At 39.1% G+C, this 7,378-nt stretch overlaps 1 protein-coding gene across 2 annotated transcripts in view; it reads right to left on the reverse strand.

Moving 5' to 3' along the window:
* The window catches only part of LOC107702945 (zinc finger and BTB domain-containing protein 20-like), a 51,521-nt gene extending 45,608 nt beyond the window's left edge, over positions 1 to 5,913 (reverse strand). Inside the window, exon 1 of one of the 2 annotated variants that reach the window (XM_016505412.1) lies at positions 5,578 to 5,913. The gene's annotated coding sequence lies outside the window, so the exon portion shown is untranslated. Of the gene's footprint in view, positions 1 to 5,415 lie in introns of both variants that reach the window. The other variant, XM_016505411.1, reaches the window with a different exon arrangement.
* Positions 5,914 to 7,378: the final 1,465 nt, after the last annotated feature.

Genomic DNA, 7,378 nt, shown 5'->3' on the forward strand with positions numbered 1-7,378 from the left:
ACACACACACACACACACATACACACACTCATACACACACACACAGACACACATACACACACACACACACAAACAAAAACATATACGTATTCACTCACACACAAACTAACACACACACATTCACAGAGAGAGAGAAGTATGACATGAATCAAAGATCTAGTGAGTCCAACCACATTCTTAAAAAATAGCGTGAAAACTAGGAAATCACTCATCAAGACTAACCTCATCTTCAGTAAAAAAGAATAGAATTTATTCCTCTAAGATAGAGCCTAAGGGTAAGGGAATTTTCAGCTCAATTAGGAAAAGTGGATAGCTCACTAATTCTGATAGACCTCTCAGATTAAACTGTCAAGTAATTACATTGCGAGCATTTACTAAAAGCAAAAAAAAAAAAAAAAACAACTTCACAGCCCAATTACAATCCAATTCTAAATGCTTTCTCAAGTTGAATGGAGAATAATGTATCTCTTTGCATTTTCTGTCTTCATGGGATATTGCATATCTTTAACAAATTCAGGTCATTTTTACATTATACATGCAAGCAAACTAAAATATTAATACACTTTACTTATGCATTTTTGTAAAATGGCCGAATAGAGGAATCACATATTTTTATTGTTGTAGACCCTTGAAAGAAAGCAGAGAAAATCAAAGTGTGAACGAATTGCCTGCGTCTGTGTCTGACCATTGTTACTATGGTTTCCACTCAAGCTATGTCATGAGTTTTAATGCAAATTATTCTTCTACGTAAGAGAAACATCATCAAACTAAAAATCTTATGATGAGTTACAATATTTGAATGGATAAGCCATAATAAGCCGTAATTCTCAACTCAATCTGGAATCGTGTTAGCTCTTTGATGTTCTGACATTTAGTTCTAGAGTTTTCGTTTTCGTTTTTTTTAAAGTTACATAATAATGCCATTTTGCCATATTTACATGTTACCAGTAAAGAATGTAATCAGTTTTGGAGAATCAAGAGAAACCAATATAAACAGCCCTAAAATAAAATGACTCCTCCTACTGGTTAGGCCCAGAACATCAGAGTAAATAAAGATTTCTGTTGTCATGCATGTTCACATAATTAAAACCTCAGAATCTACATTGTGTACAAATAATAGGTGTAACAATATCAACTCAGGAGGGAGTGCTGTTGACCATCCTATGGGTCAAGGATTTCCTCAAACCATGTGAAGGCCTCCAGATGCAAGATACCAAGCAATAAAAATCGGAATAATCAAACTGATAATTGTTATGATATGAAATATCACAGCACATGTCAGGCTGAAATGTAGGTGTTGCAACTACATCATAAAGAAAGCAAAGCCGAAAGGTCAAATGCCTATAATACATAAAATATTAATACCCTCCCCTACTGTCAATACTACATTACATAAGAATAGGTATTGGGAAATGTATGTGAGCTGAGGTATCAAAATGTAATGTTTTCAGTTCTTGCCAGTGTTTGCCTCAAACTCTATGCACATTCACCCTTGCACTGCATGTTGTTCAATACTCATATCGAGAATTATATACGTATACACAGGTTTTTATAATGTTTAGCTGGCGTCAGTTCTCTATCTAGGACAATGTGTGTTTATTTTCTCGTGTATTCATCAGAATACAACATGTGTTGCACTGAAATAAATGCCATTGTCTGACCATAAGATTCCTTAAAGAGGAATTAACTGACTCTGACCTTGACAATTAATTACATTAGTGAAGGTCACCATCCAAACGGGTGAGATGGTTAAGATAACCATGTAATCTGACTTAGTTACCTCTGACGGTAAAGCTAACAGCATAACAGTGCACAATACTATAAAGTACCGATTTAAGAATAATTAGAACGGCCTGTGATAGATCATGTCACAAAATCATTGTGATTCTGTAGACCTTGTTTAATTGTAATTTAGCATTTTTCATTCGGTCAAACATAATCAATTGCGAACCAACTGACAAACTCTTTAAAAGTCTCTGTCAGTGGCATGTGAGCATTACGTTTGAAGCACTATGAGGGTTTGATGTTTCTGAAATAAACAGCACACAATGCCTCCTTTTGATCCACCAATCCCAATATTCCTAAGATCATGATTTATTTGTTGTCCTTTGGTTGCATTTATCATTTCCATCTCACCAAAAATAGACAAAAGAATATCTTTAACATTAAAAAAAAAAAAAAACTTTAGTAAACATTAAGAATAGGAATATTATAATAACTAATATTATAGAAGCTGCCACTATCCCAAAGTCTATATGAATTAATATACCGCATCTATCACAAGCAAAAAAAAAATAATCATGCACAGAAATTAAAAACCACTTTGCTGTATCATTAAACATCCACAAACAATATTCAAAGGTCATGGAGCATGAATGTAAACAAAAAAAAAAGTGTTTCAAGTCAAACACATTATGATCACAACCTCTTAACTGCTACAATAATAACTCAATGAGCTGATCATTATATAAGCAACAATCAGATCAATAATCACATCACTCTTTAGTGCAAAAACAAATAAAAGAAAAAAAGTTAAGTAAAAAAAAAATACAGGCTACATATTAATATTAATGTTTGGGAAAAGCTCCTACAGAAACAATACATTTTTGTTCCAGAGTTCTTTTAGTTAGCCTACTGTTTATATGATATGACTTACTAACAATACTTGAATGTAGTACCTCAATACTTTAAAAAGAAGCATACATCCACTCAAGAATGACCAGCTCTCACAGGTACGTCCAGGTAGCCTACATAACGTCTTAAAAATGTACAGACAAAAGTCTCACATATTTCCAAGCATCACATAACTGGCATAGCTAAAGCTAACCCCATTACTCACAAGCAAGCAGAAAAATCTCGTTTGATATACGGGCATATACAGAGAAACAGTGCGACTGCTGTGACTTCCAGAACGTGTATTTGCAACACATTCAAGGAAAATAGACTAAAAGTGTATTTTCTGTTTTGGTGTACTCAGTCGTAAACTAACGTAAAACATACATCTCAAGGTCTTGTTCGCATATAAAGCCACTTTAAAGTCGGTAAAACATGCAGCAAAGGCCCTCCTCCCGATTCTAGCTCCTGTCCAAATCAGCCATAAAACTACACACGTTTTTAATAGATACACATAGGCTACAGCACGCGACTAAAAACAGATTTAAATGGAATTAAGCAGGTGCACAAGAATAAGGAAGAACGTGTTAAAATGTAACAATCGTGTAGCTACATGTGGAGAAAATGCTTGATTCACAAACTAATATATAACTTGTATTTCAATTAAATGTGCTGACTAAAATGAAAACTATTTGCCATAAATATAGAAAGAGTTAATTTACTCGACGTTAACTTACTTGCAGACCCACGAAGAATTTATAAAACAGTTCTATGAAAAGTAGGCCGGTAATCAGCTATAAAAAAAAAAGTGCAGTGAAAAAATAAAAACACTGAAAATATCGTTTCTGGCATAGCCTAGGCTATAAGTTAAAAAATAACTGGAGAATGCTATAATATTTTACGATGGTTTATAGTAAGACTGCCTTACGCTAATGCATGCCTAGCCTACACATCTTATCCTATAGGCACGTGCAAGTGTCTGAAACACAAAGAAATGCAAAGGGAGAGACTGAAGTTTTCATCGTGAAACTACATTTAACGGGGATTGAAGTAGGCTAAAGACAAGAGGTGTTTATGCAGACATCCACAGCTTTAGGAGACTGGCTCACAACAAATATATTAACGCAGAGCAGCGCACAGGGTTAACAGAACAGATGTCATGACTGAGAGCTACCAAATCCTAAAACCATCTTACTTCATAAGAGCCTAATAATATGCTTGTATACGCCAGCACGTCACTTAAAAAAAAGTCCTTAACGTTTAATGAAGTAATATTTGGCTATTGATTTTTTATCAATAAGTCAAGACTTCCAAGGCCTAAGCGTCTGAGAGCGGTCAGCAAACCCCAAAAAATAAAAATTCTAACAAACATGCACACTGTTAAATAAAATGAGATAACTGCATTTCGCGTAGGCTATATCGTAAAATAACAAGGGTTTTCTTCATTCAGCTCATTCGTTCAGATAAAATACCCCAATAATAAAAGTAGCCAACATCGAATAGAATCTCCCCACATAAATTACAACCTTTCCATGCCGTTTGCTATAAATAAACAGATTATATAAGACACACATTTTATAATACAGCGTCGGGAAACAGAGTGCATATGATAAATTAATGAAAATGTTTTTTTCCACTACGGGCCAATGCCATGGCTCTCGTGCCCGCCGTCTCGTGCTTCAGATAACAATGCAAGCAGCGTTGCATCCAAAAACTGAAGACGAGCTCCTCTGTGTTTTGCCATATTAAGTTTTTTGGTGTGTGTGTGTTAAAATGGCCGAGTGATTTATTGTTCGCTTGTAACGCGTGCGTTACAGGCAACAAGCTGGCACTTCACAACACGGAGTCAAAATGAGGTCATTCATAAGTACAGGCATTAGAATACGGAACAGATGGCCATTTATCTTTTTGTAACTAAAACTGCATTTCGGCTTCTCCGCGTACTTGGAGCGAGGGCTAAAATTGCTGCGTATCCCCATTTAATGATGACAAATAACGGACACGGTAAAGCGCCAGACACACTCCCTACTACAAAACTCCACAGCTTCGCTCAGAATTTGTCCGCGCAAAACAGCGACATACGCAACAATTCGGCTCCGTCTCAGATATCCCGAGAGCAGAGGCTAGCGCGCAAATCTACCGGGCTCAATCAAATAGTAGCAATGGCCCGGAAAACACTAGGCGGCTGAAACGTTCAAATCATCAGAGCATTTGTTACTGTAGCGCCGACGGCCTTTGATCGGTGATACTTGACACTTAACACACGGTTAGAGCGGTGTTATTGTATCAGATATTTGGCTCGTGCGTAGGGAAGTCCCTAGCGGCTCTGCTGGCTCGTATTGTGCCTTTCGTGTCACGGTTCAGTGTTGCGTTGAGCACGTCGCTAATTATTAAAATACCCCGTGAAATAATACAACTTGCAAAAACTACCCACAAAGTCCTCGTAGCCTGACAACTGTTCGGCTACTTCCTAGAAAATGAGTGATCAAGCAGGGAATTAAATGCTCATTTTACCTGAGACGTCACTTCAGGCAAGCACGAGTCTTTATGGTTTAATTCCAGACAAACGTTGGCTGTTCTGACGGAGAGAACTGTACCAGCTAAATGTAATTTCACAAGTTTTCCGTATCTTCTTCAAAGCCGCCTTATCTATAGCCGATTGATGGACAAAGACTAAAGTCTTGCGCTTGAGTTATTAGTATAAGTTTTTTTTCCAGCTCATAGCACGGGAATGACTGCTATTACTCTTATAAATAGCCTAACATAAATAGTATAAGTACCCTCCCTCTCCCTGGTTCTTACCTGCTGCTTTAAGGCTCTTTCTTCTCCAGTGGCTACAGCGCTTCACAGCTTCCCCGGTTTTCCCCAGGCAAGGACTGAGTTTATTAATATTGTTCCTTACTTTGTTTCATTTCTCACTTCCATCTTCTTTCATCTCATCAATAAACACACGCTGCAGCCTACCTTCGGAGAGGACATCACGCAGCTCACTCGTGCCCTCCCATTTTTTCACTATTCGTCGAAGATTTTGGGCAGCCACGCCTTTCTGCTGGCGATTGGAACAGAATGGACTCTCGTGAAGCACGTAGGTTGCGATATAAATCGTTCAAAATGACTTTACCCCAATCGGTGAGCCGCACGCCCTCCCTTCCGCGCGACGAGGAGCGCTGAAACTGGCTCCATTGTGGCTCTGAAAGTGAAACTATTTTGGCTTGTCGCAATTGTTGTGTTTGAACCAGCATGGGCTCTGTGCATCCTCAGTTTCTTAATTCTCGGTGCACCGTATGTCGATGCGCTTGTCGCGGTCCCCTTTCGGGGACTTTCAGCTTTTACGCGTTGCTTCTTGAGCATGAACGAATGCATGCATTAGCTACCACGACATGAATGTTGTTATAGGTGTTACATGCGCGCATTATTAAACTCCCTGAAATCTATGTCCCATCCTCGATCAAAGGCCAGCCATCCGAGAATCCTGCATGTTGATCATTTATAGATAGCCTGCTTTAGATTGGTTCATGGCGATGTCAATAAATTTCTCCCAATTATATCTGCTCCCACATTGGATGATGACGGTGCCCGTCAGTCGGATGACCAACAAGCTAGACCGTGCCTTTTACTTTCTACGCATTTCTATTTTCTCATTTATTTATTTTTTAACGTCCCCAGCTGACCTCAAGGAAACGTAAGGAGAGTTGCTGACGGGACTGCTGGCCAATCAGATCGTGTAAAGTGACACCGGACTTTTTTGTTCACCAATACGTTCACGGAGCCGTTGTGACTGACACAAAATAATGCAATAGTGGCTCACGAGTCGCCAGCCACACCGAGCACCCCCTCCCCGACTCCCCCCAGTCTAGACAATATATATATATTTATATATATATATATACACACGATTGATCTTAGTGTTATGACAGCAGTGAACAGTAATTAACATCTTGAATATTGTGTCTGAATATTGGCAGCGATTTAATTATCCTTTTAATGCGTCCCACTAAGATTTCGTGATGTCAAAAGTCCAACGAGACATATTTACAAACAACAAACCATTTCTAGCGTACGCATTCTGTTTATTATTTTGCTAAATAAGGCTTGGCTCGCGTAAATATTTCGTCACATGTAACAATCCCTCTCCTCCATTCATTCACATCATTCCTCGTAAATGAGGTTTCCGGTTGGGTTACACGCTTTTCTTGACGCTGAGCTCCTCCCTTCGGTTACAGACACGAACAGCAGCGTTTTACCGAGAGGTTCACCGGGGGACACGCACACCGTCTGCCCTACATAGAATACACTCATTGTAGGCCGGGGTGTCAGCTGAGGACGACTTGCAACCTAGAAACGGCGCGTAGGCCCCTCCTTCCCTTTGTCAGGCGCATTGCAAACGTTAGCCCGAGGTCTTCTGAGGTGTTCGTTTTTTCTCCCCCGAAAATAGATCGTAAAATTGGCATGCATTTTCAGCAACCCCTGGCTGTCGAGGCCCCTCGCGATTCTTCATCATCATCCGAGCCCTTTGTGTACAGTTGCTAGGGGTTACAGTGTGACATTTCATTTCAAACAGTCCTGCTCTCGATGTATGCGAGTCCCATTTCTGCATGCACGCAAAACGGGCTAAAGACACAGTTTGGTCTTTATTTCGAACAGCGGCAATGCGCCTTTCTTAAAGAGCGAACGCTAAATCTATGATGCTTCGCAGAAGTACACTTCGCAACTTACTTTTTGCACGTGTGGTTTTTAGTAGCCTACTACAGCAACATAAACTTTG

Source organism: Sinocyclocheilus anshuiensis, unplaced genomic scaffold, assembly GCF_001515605.1.
Source record: "Sinocyclocheilus anshuiensis isolate Anshui unplaced genomic scaffold, SAMN03320099.WGS_v1.1 scaffold238, whole genome shotgun sequence".
Classification (NCBI taxonomy): Eukaryota; Metazoa; Chordata; class Actinopteri; order Cypriniformes; family Cyprinidae; genus Sinocyclocheilus; species Sinocyclocheilus anshuiensis.